Source organism: Microchirus variegatus (genome assembly GCF_963457635.1).
Source record: "Microchirus variegatus genome assembly, chromosome: 13".
NCBI lineage: Eukaryota > Metazoa > Chordata > Actinopteri > Pleuronectiformes > Soleidae > Microchirus > Microchirus variegatus.
In genome coordinates, this window is record NC_139814.1 from 20567071 (window position 1) to 20578759 (window position 11689).

Here is an 11689-nt window from a genome sequence, read left to right on the forward strand (position 1 = left end):
ACTTAAAAATCACAGCTTTTTAAAATATAAGCTTCTTACCTGAGTGTCCCAGAATGCACCTGCGGTCCCCGCGCTGCACAGGTTATCTGTATAGCTGTACGTCTGCCTCAGCTGCAGTGACACACAGCGTCTCGCACAGTCCTCTCTGGTCAGTTTATACAGCAGCTCCAGCTGTTTAGCCCCTCCCCCTCCTAAAGGAACGGCCTCCTCTCCGTGCACCGTGACAGCAGCAGAGGAGATGAGATCTCAGGATGCCAGGAATTCCTGCTCGCTTCCTCAGGCAGTTGTCTATTGTGCTCTTAAGACAAAAGAAAAATATTTGTTTTTATAAAAGTGTCGATAAAGTGTGAGGGGGGATAAAAAAAAACACGGAGCCTTAACGATTGTTCTGGTCAAAAAGAGAGGTCTGAAACCTTTTTTGTCCTCTTTGTCTTATCAAACATTACACACGGGTGAAAAATTAACCAAGAAAACCAACATGAAGAGTCTTTAGTGAGGAGCTGAACGCAGGTTTAACCTTAGCATTGATTCTAGGTGAACTACTGAGCTGAGTTCAACACAAAAGACAGAGACCAGGAGCAGATGTAGATGTAGTGCTAGTATAATAACAGTAACGTATAGTAGTAGTACCAGTACAATAACAGTATCAAAGTAGCATTAATATTGTAGTAGTTGTATAAACTTCTGTCAGAATGTCTCTAAATTGGTTGCGATACTTTTATGGTATTACAATGTCCTTTAAAGAACCAGTAGCATGAATTGTTGTAGAAAATTAGACTATATTATATAATATAACAATAATGATGACAGTACTACAAATGTATGAATGACTGGATCTGGATCCTGCAGCCCCGGAGTCACAGGTACCTGCAGAGTGAGGACAGAAAGGTTATTGCTAATAATACAAATTCTAATAATATTAACATGAGGTCTGGATCTGGATCCTGCAGCCCCGGAGTCACTGTGTCATGACGGGAAAATATAGACGTAATCGTCGGGACAAAATGCCTTTATCATACCTAAATTGTGTCAAATTTCTACTATTGTGATAATTGTGAATGGAGAAACGTGTTAAAGGTGCATTACGTAATAAATCTAAAGCAACTGGCCATAAAATCCTCCTAATATGTCACAGAGACTCAGGAATAATGTTCATATAACAAAATGAACTCGCCAACAACAACAGTACAGACAAAATATTTGCATTAAAAAAAAATATTTTGCAGACTGCAAGTTTTTATGTCACTGAAAACTCCAGGTTTATTGTTTACATTATGACTGGATGGAGAAAACTTCACGTCACCCGTGCAACTTAAAGGTGCATTATGTAATAAATCTAAAGCAACTGGCCATATAATACTCCTAATATGTCAAAGACACTCAGGAATAATATTGATATAACATACTGAACTCACCAACAACAACAGTACAGTCAAAATATTGGTGTATAATTATATTAGTGGCGCCACCTACCGCCGTCTACCAATCATTGCAGTCAGTAGAGTCTCAGCTGCCAAGCAACCACGGGTTGCCAGTTACGTCAGAAAACGAAACTTAAAAGACCTCGGTATTTTGAATATGAATGTAGTAACCGTTTTTGGCCACATTCTTACATATGGCACCTTTAATATTTCACACATATGACTTACAAATCCTATCTAGCTCACCAACACACAGTCCTTGTGATTGATTTTTATGTGCCAATTGTGCTCGTCAGGGTAATCGTGACGGGAAATGTTTATTTCATAGAGAGAGAACAGAGAGGTTATTAGTAACGTGCAGACATAAACACGGTGAAGAGGAAGTAGAATAGTGACACCGGAGAACGTTTTGTTGAGCTTTGGCAGCGGCCCACGATTTTTTTTGTCTCCCTTTTCTTTTTTAAAGACAGAGAACATCACCCAGATCTTCCCAAACAAGACAAGGCAAGATTTGGGGTCACTGAGATTATCATGTAGTCTGATCAGGGCATAAGTGCGTCAAAGGTCAGGATGAGGATTTTAAGTCCAGGGGAGAACTTTGTCATTCTTGCTGTGTAAACTCTGTGTAAACTCTGCTGTGTAAACTGTAAACTGGATGATATAATCTGATTAAGATGTCTACATGTGTACAGAGAGATCTGGATTCTCCACGTCTTTATCGGATCATTGTTTGTTCAGAGTATGACCTTATTCTGCTTTAAGTTCTGTTTACATGACAGCGTCAGGCCATTATTCAGACGATTGTCTTCATCCGAACAGAGTTGTTTTCTTACTCGTAAAACCCGTCGAGGACCATTGGCGAACAGGCATTTTTCAGGTATTTTCCCATGAAAACTCGAACGTTATCTTGTCATTTTGTTTGCGACTAGCAGCGGAGGCGGAAGCCCCTTGTGATTCCACAGGACTTTGTCTTTGTGTCAGAGCTTCCCTCAGGTTTGGCAGGTTTTCAACTGGGATTACACAAAGTGTGGAGAGGCGGGGGTCGACGGGTTGGGCACTGGCACCTTTTTAACAATTAGGGGGAAGAAAATCAACATGCGTCACGAAACGCAGACAACCTGTTCTGAGACCAGCTGTTACTGGTTGCAAAATCCAGATGCAAAGATGACATGAGTCACACGTCAGCGTCAGCGAAAGTCTGGTGTTTGGTGACTAATGTGACGTAACGAGTGATCACAAAACTGTGAGGAATTTTTAACTATTCTGTACACCTGAATATTTAATGACCTGATCTACTGCATGAAACACTAACTGGAAAAAGGTATTTGGCCACTCCTATTAGCGATTGCAGTGTTTCACAACCCTGGTCCTCAGTGTACACTGCCCTGCATGTTTTAGATGTTGCCCTGCTTCAATATTCCGATGAACAGTTCGTTATCAGGCTTCTGCAGAGCTTGATAACGAACTGTTCATCTGAATCCACTGAGCTACTGTGAATGCGGGCGGTTTTTCAGGCTTTGGGCATGTGTTTTGGACAATGCCGTGCTTCAAACTTTGTGGCAACAGTTTGAGGACTATACCAACTGTGACCGTGTCTCGGTGCACAAATCAAGGACTATGAAGACATGGGGTGAATTCCAATTCCTTGCTTAACCCTCAATCTCAAAAATGCGCGCTCCCTCTAGTCCAAGTGCTGTCCCGATTCTCAGGAAAATTAAGTTGAGGGGCAAGTTTAAGGGCTGTATCGCCCTCAATATTGAGATTTTCCGAGACCACCCTTGGGAGCAAGGGCTACCCAGAATGCATTGCGTGTTTTCACATAAGAAGGATGGCGTCGAAAGCAGCGAAGCGAGTGCGATACAAATTAAGTATTTTCTTTGTTAATAGAGATATAAAAATGATGAAAACCATTGTATTATCTTAGTTTAGGCCCATATTATGGATTACTGACGTCATTGTTGCGTAATTCTTATTTTAAGATCTTTTGTCAATAGTCGGCCGGCGCGGACAAGCGATCGTTTGCTATTGTTTACTTTTCAATAAGCCGTGGTGTGTGGTAACTGTCAGCTGAATATGTCTGTGGTTGTGGTATTTGTATAAGTATCATCTTATAACTAACTGACAACCTAATAACTTGACTGACAAACGGATCGTAATAAATAATTCTTCTTCTTTTTTGGAGTTGACAGACTGGACGCAGCTTTCGTGTTATTCTGCCCCCTACAGTCTGAAGACGTATCTGCATTTAAGGGGTGTCCCATTTCTGAGTGACAAAAAACCCTCAACACTTGGTTTTGAGGGCCAGTTAAGATTAAGGGTTGAGTTTGAGGGTTAAGATAAGAATTGGAATTGTCTCATGGTTTGGCTTTGAGTTTGGTGCAGAAGAACTTGACTAACCCACACAGAGCCCTGACCTCAAGTCCAGCGAGCAGCACCTTTTGGGATGAACGTGGAACAGCCTCTGCTCCAATTTAACTGTTGCCTCATTTTTAACTGCCAGTTTTATGACACTAGTGATATGACGCCAACGATTATGAAAAGTCAATTGTTAATCAGAACGATTAAGTCTCACGCCTCAACAGTCTTTGTTTACACCAGCCAGTGCGGTGACTCTGACAGGTTATCTGTCATTATCATTCTTATCTCCTGACACAATGCACCATGAGTGGATGAAGACCTGGGTGTGGTGGCCTCGAGCTTCACAGGAAAGGAAGATTTGATCAGGATCAGGATGAAGAAAGTGCAGGAACAAACACACCCTTCTTCAGTTGGACCACAGGAAAGAATTCCCTCAAAATGTCAGCTGTCATTAAACATTTTTTGAAGACGGATCAATTCACGGATGAACAAGCTTTAGCTTTGCTGAATCAGCTTTGTCTCAATGAGAACCAGCAGTTTCCTCATACCAGGTGTACGTGATGAACTGATGCCAGAGTTCGGTGGTTAAGGTTGAATGTCAAATGAAATCAAAGGTGTTTCTTGTTACCACAGATTTGACCTTTTAGATTTAATTCAGCCTGTTGTGTTGAATGATGCTCACAGTGGATGAAATGCTTCAGAATTAAAACTCCTGCGTAGCTCGTGTGTCTCTGCCAGGAAAAATGTCAGATTTTTTTAAATGGACTCTGATTTACAAAGATAAATAACTGAACTATCACTTCTAAAGCAGTCCAGAGACCAGGATCGGTTCTTTGAATTCATCATATATCTACTATATGTGCACCCTGAAAGCAATTGTTTGGATTGTTTGTGACTCGTCTCAGCTCCGTTGAACATTTTAGTGTCTTCAAGCTATTGGTTTTGGTTTTATGACCCCTGACCAGACGCAACCTGTTCAACTTGGTCTTGTGCTAATCGAGACGACGGAAACACAACTTCACCTTGAAGTCGACTAATGTGTTAGTGACAGTATGTCACTGTTGTTTTATTCATAGCTTGTGTCTGCAGCACAAATGGGCCAAATAATCTCACCCATTTAAAAAGAATAACAAAAAAAAGTACTTAGTGTGCAGAAAGGTCACATGGTTAAAACTGGTACTACACTGTCCTTATTGATATTAATGACCAATTTCCCATATGCAATGGTCCATTTTCTTCGCAACCCAAAGATTTGCACGACAAAGGTTTGGTTTGACGCTCCGATTCTTATCTTTCAGTCGTCGTTGCCAAGTTCCAGTCTTTATTTTCTCAGGGATTTAGTCTTTGGATGAAGCGAAGAACAGAGTAAATCATGTTTCCTCCCTCTGTCATAACAAACTCCCAACAAGAGTCCATCTCTCTGTTGACAGTGAGATTTCACTGATGTTCATTTTTTTTTTTTTTTAAAGCTGCTGTTGCTGTTTGAAGAAGCACGAGCCACACCCGCTGCACAAAAATGCACATTGTCCTGAAGTAATACTAATACACAGATAAATGAAAATTGAAAGTACAGAGCCAACGAGACTTATAATCAATAATAAAAGATAAGATACGATAAGTTCAGTTTGTTCCTCTGACTTTTGTTATTATTCTATCGTCGGTCAAATCATAACTTTACATGTTGATATTAGATAACACCTGAATATGTCTTTACAACTGTCCTTTGTCAGTGACCCATTTGTTTGTAAATGTCTTTCACTTTTACGCTGTAATAACAGACACCGTTCAGGTTTGGTTTCTTGGCGATAAGCTCATGATTGACGTGTAAAGACACACCCGGTGTTTTTTAGTGTCTCTGTTCAACACTGCGACGATGTTGTGTGCACGTTTACTGCGTAGTTTGATTCAGCAAGTCAATTAGTACGACTCCTTTAACACGTTAGTCAGGCTGGAATGACTACTGTATGTAATTTCTCAAAGTGGGACGAGGAATTGAGATTAAAATTATTACCGAGCGTGTGGATTCAGTCTGAACAGAGCCAGGCTCAGTGAGAACAGGACGCTCGGCACAGTTCCTACAACTGGCTAATGCCCAGATTTTTTTTAAAAAAAGCCAGTAAACAGAGGAATCAGACAACAGGGACACAAATACAGGCAGGTACTGAAAATGTTTACAGATTATGTGAGATTATGCTCAAAAGTCTGGATATCTCTTACAGTTCTGCTGCCACCAGCGAAACGGGATGAGGCCAGGACAGGAAAGAGGACTCCCACATTCCCAAATATCTGACCAGAAAAACCTTCGCGACAGGCTGCAACAAACTCAGTGATCCAGATGGATCCTGCCATTTAAAGACCTTTTACCCTTTATTCTTTGTAATTGTGTATTGTATGTTTTGGGTAATATCTACTGCATGTCTGTGGATCACTCACCTCTGGTTCTTCCTAAGGTTTCTACCTTTTTTCCCTGGTAGTTTTTCCTTAGCCTGGTCGAAGGTCTAAGGACAGAGGATGTTACACTGTGAAGTCCCGTGAGACAAACTGTTTTGTAAACTGTGGGCTATACGAATAAAATTTGATTGATTGATTGATTGATTGATTGATTGATTGATTGATTGATATTCTTAAATGAATAAATGGTAGGAAGACGTGGCGTAGCGCTTGGCATGCTAACAACTAGCTGTATGCTAAATCAAAAATCACCTAAAGCTGAAATCTGAACCTGATTCCATATTATATTTTGCCCACACATCCAGCTCGAATGGACGAAACCAGCGCGGAAGATGACTTCACTAACCCTGGATTTCCACTGGACGCGTTACGTGCCGCGGCAAGTCAGCGGCGCGGTCGCCGTTGCAAATCGCTTCCATTCTAATCAATGAGAGCATTTCCACCAGACGTGCTGCAGCACGTCTCAGCAGCGTCCCAGAAGCGGCTCGCCGCGCCGCAGAGCTATTGATAGGCAGGTCATATAGCCTGTCACAACTTCACATCAACATTACGTCGTGCCCGGTGCTGCCAGGTAAACAGTCAATTAATCAGAGCGTCTCTGAGAGTCATGATGTACGACGAGACGAGAGACTGGTTGTTGAAGTGAAGAAACATAAAATCATTTATGACACCAGATCAACAGTTCTTCCACATCGGAGAATGAAAAGAAGCTGTGTTGTTGTTGTTTACTTTATACACACAGTCTATCTCGCGAACTCCGCGTCCGTTTGAGATTATCGCGCGATCATCCGTGAATACCGCCGGCTCCCAAGGCTCCGCGCCGCTGCCGTAACGCGCCGGGTGGGGATTGACGCCGGGGCAGAGGACGAAGCAGAACCGCGCCGCTGCCGTTCCGCGGCTGTTACGCGTCCAGTGGGAATCCGGGGTAATACATTAGAACATTGTCCTTTTTGGTCTGTGAAGGCCACCGTCACACTTGGAAAACCCTGTACTGCAAAATGTTGAAGGAATTCTGGAAGCTTGGTAAAAAGATTGGAGGTTTACTACTGTGTCATAATGGGTCAAAACAGCTTTAAAAGTATTTATTTCTATGTTGAAACTAAACCCAGATGAATTTCCACACAGGTTTGATCACACTGGCAGCAGTGTTGCTCAGTCAGCGTGAGTGTTGGGTGGAGGTGGAGGTGGAGGTGCAGGTTTTTTTCCCCAACGTTCCGTAACCACCCACGCCTGCTGTGAGCTTGGATTGGACGGGTGTGAAAAAGAGCACCGCTCGTCTCTCAAGTTTCACCGTGACTCAAACGTCCCGGAGAAACTTCAGAGAGGTGATGTCATCGAGATTTCTTATGTCTCTCTCTCATGTGGACAGTTTGATAAACCAAAAAACAAAACTCCTTTTCATTTCCAAAATGCTGTAACTCTTTATTTCTTCCAGTGCCTCCTTCAGACATTCACATTGCTGCAGGTTCAACAGGATATTGCTGAGGATTTCCCCCCCCGCTCCGCTCTGCCTTCAGAGCAACTCTTCAGAGCCAGGATTCAGGAATGTGTTCTCATTGTCCACTGATCGATGTCAGCACACACCCAGCAGCTCACAGAGCCCCCGTCTGCCTCACATCATTAGTATCCGTCTGCTTTTACTTCAGAAGTGACTACAAAACACACTGGTGAGGTTAATGTGTTTGTTGAGGCTCTTTCTGTTTTTAATCCTAATCTAAATCCCTCATTAGAAGCTCGTCCCCTTTGAAGGAGTGAGAACCGGTACAGGAGATTTGACCGTACAAAAGAGATCAATCTGTTTATTTGATAATTGCGTGAAAATACAGAGAATAGGATACTAATAATAGGTCACAGACAAGACGGACCTTGTCAGGACCAGTAGTCCTCATGGAGGCCAAAACCTGGCAGAAACTCATTTCTGAGGAACTGGATTAAGTTTAGAGCCAAGATTTGAATTGTGGTTAAGATTAGACATGAAGCGGTTAGTGCTTAGGCTCTGTTCAAATGAATAGAAGCCGATGTGTGTGTGTTAGAATCTTTTAAGGGATCTTTTGGGGTTAAGACCTGGTTTTACAGTCAGGGTTAGAATTGGGTTTGGGTTAGGGTTAGGCACTTAGGGTGAATTCCAATTCCTTGCTTAACCTTCAATCTTAACCCTCAATCTCAAAAATGCGCTCCCTCTAGTCCAAGTGCTGTCCCGATTCTCAGAAAAATGAAGTTGAGGGCCAAGTTTAAGGGCTGTATCGCCCTCAATATTGAGATTTTCCGTGACCACCCTTGGGAGCAAGGGCTACCCAGAATGCATTGCGTGTCACATATGAAAGATGGCGTAAAAAAGCAGATACAAACTAAGTATTTTCTTTATTAATAGAGATATACAAATGATGAAAACCATTGTATTATCTTAGTTTAGGCCCATATTATGGATTACTGACGTCATTGTTTACTTTTCAATAAGTCGTGGTGTGTGGTAACTGTCAGCTGAATATGTCCGTGGTTGTGGTATTTGTATGAGTATCATCTTATAACTAACTGACAACCTGATAACTTGACTGAAATAAAATAATAAATAAATAATCGTGACGTAAATGTGTTCTTCTTCTTCTTTTTTGGAGTTGACAGACTGGACGCAGCTTTCGCGTTATTCTGCCCCCTACAGTCTGAAGACGTATCTGCATTTAAGGGGTGTCCCATTTCTAAGTTACAGAATAACCGGTTAAGATTGAGGGTTAAGATAGGAATTGGAATTGGCCCTTAGTTGTGATGGTTATGTTTAGGGTGAGGGGACCTATGTCTACAGGTGTCCACACAAAGAATGCAAAACCAGCATGTGTATGTGTTTGTATGAATGACAAACTTGTTTTTATATATTAGTGAGGACACATCATTGCTTAGGCATCATTGGCATAATGCATTCCCTAGTTCCTTACCTAACCTTAACCCAAACCTAATTCTAACCCTAACCTGACAACCAGGTGTTCTTAACCCTGAAATACTTACACATACATCCATATTTACTGTGCTGACGCCGTCCTTGTAAAAGTGGGACAGCAGCTTCATTCATATAAGTCCCGATAAAACTCATTAGCAGATTTCTGATGAAATGTCTCAGTGTTTTAATCCAGGTTAAAGCTCCTTCTTGAACAACACGGTGTTTTTTTAGTTGTGCATTCCGTGACCTCACTGGAGCGTGTTAATCTCAGACACACCCAGCGTCTCACTCCTCGTGGGTTTACGGCGAACAAAAAGTCCTGCCAGCGTCTCTGCAGCAGGACCAGCTCTCTGACAGTGAAGTGTTTGCTCATGTCACACGGGGGATCAGGGGCGAGTGTGCACTTGCTACTGCCGGCTTTAAATCTGACACAGATGACAGATGTGTGAAATTACACTTGCATCAACCTTTGACTATTTTCAATAAAATATTAAAATCCTACTGTGTATACATGTCACTACTAATAGCGGCTTATAGTTGAATATTCCGAGATCATGCATTTGTTTTATTATCATAAGTCATATGTTGAGATTATCTTTAATCTTAGTTTATCTTAGAACCTGGGGAACTTGCCAGTCACTAGCACACGTATTTGATGACACTGACAGTTAAATTGAATTTTGATTTATATGCTTTAAAATACTAGGTACATGTGCCGTGATGTAAAATCGCAGATTTTCTCTATGGGCTTTGGTGTGGGGAGTGAGTGGATTTACAATGTGCCACCACCCATTCAGTTTTCAGTCAGAAAGGAATGTTTGAACAGTGAGATAGAGTGACAAGCATGTTCTGAAAATACTACAGCCTCGAGCAGGTGTAGAGTTTATTATCTTAGTCTTATTAAGAGGCCTCTGTGTCTCTGTGGCAGCCATGTTCTCTCTGATCAGGCACATCAGGTACTTTATACAACAACATGTCAAACATACTTGACAGATGCAAGACAATTATTTTTTACATCTAACTTTAATCCCACAGAAAAAAGTAAAGCAATGGTTCTGAAAACCTTTCAAACCACCACCCTGATTAAATATAAGTGTGGATGGTTTGACCCCTGCAGAGGTCAAGCAGTGCAGAATGAGGGAGTGAAAAAGAATCTTTGGCTGAAAAGGAGGGAAAAAAACGTTTTAAATTCCTGTAAGTGGATCATGTGTTCACGGATACAGATGCCAGAAAACCCCTTTGAAGTGAGGATTTTTTTTAACTGGCGCAAAAACACACACTCACACTGACTGTGTTTCTGTTTGCTGGTCAGTATTATTTGTATGAATCTAGAAACATCATAAACTGCAGCTTTGATTTGGACATTTGATATTTAAAAAAAGTGATTTTGGTCCAAATTTTTACAAAGACGTCATACTAGACTATGTCGTCTAATTTTTTTTTTTTTTCATTTAAAATACAAAATTTTGGTCCAGGATTTGACAATAACGTCATACTATACCATGTCGTCCAAATGTGACAGGTTTTCATGAAAAAGTTTTTTTGTCAAAAAGGTGACCAAAACGTCATACTATACTATGTCGTCCAAAATGTGACTATTTTTTGAAAAAAAGAATTTGGTCTAAAATTTGACAAAAACGACATACTATACTATGTCGTCCAAAATCTGACTATTTTTTTGAAAAACATTTTTTGGTCCAAAACTTGACAAAAACGTCATACTATACTATGTCGTCCAAAATGTGACTATTTTTTGAAAAAAAGAATTTGGTCTAAAATTTGACAAAAAGGACATACTATACTATGTCGTCCAAAATGTGACCATTTTTAGAAAAAAAAGATTTGGTCCAATATTTGACAAAAACGACATACTATACTATGTCGTCCAAAATCTGACAATTTTTATGAAAAACATTTTTTTGGTCCAAAACTTGACAAAAACGTCATACTATACTATGTAGTACGTTATACTATACTATATCGTCCAAAATGTGACAATTTTTTGAAAAAAAAATTTGGGTCCAAAATTTGACAAAAACGACATACAAGACTATGTCGTCCAAAATCGGAAAACATTTTTATTTTATTTTTTTAGCCTAAAGTGTTACCAATACATCATACTACACTATGTCGTCGATCTCAATGTCATACTACACTATTATATCCAAAATGTGACAATTTTTTCAAAAAAATAATATGGTCCAAAATTTGACAAAAACGTCATACTATACTATGTCGTCCAAAATTGAAAAAAAAATGATCTTCTTTTTTTAGCCTAAAGTGTTACCAATACGTCATACTATACTATGTCGTCGATCTCAATGTCATACTACACTATTTCATTCAAAATCTGACAATTTTTCTGAAAAAAAACTTTGGGTCCAAAATTTGACAAAAAGGTCATACTATACTATGTCGTCCAAAATTGAAAAAAAAAAATATCTTCTTTTTTTAGCCCAAAGTGTTACCAATACGTCATACTATACTATCTCGTCGATCTCAGTGTCATACTACACTATTATATCCA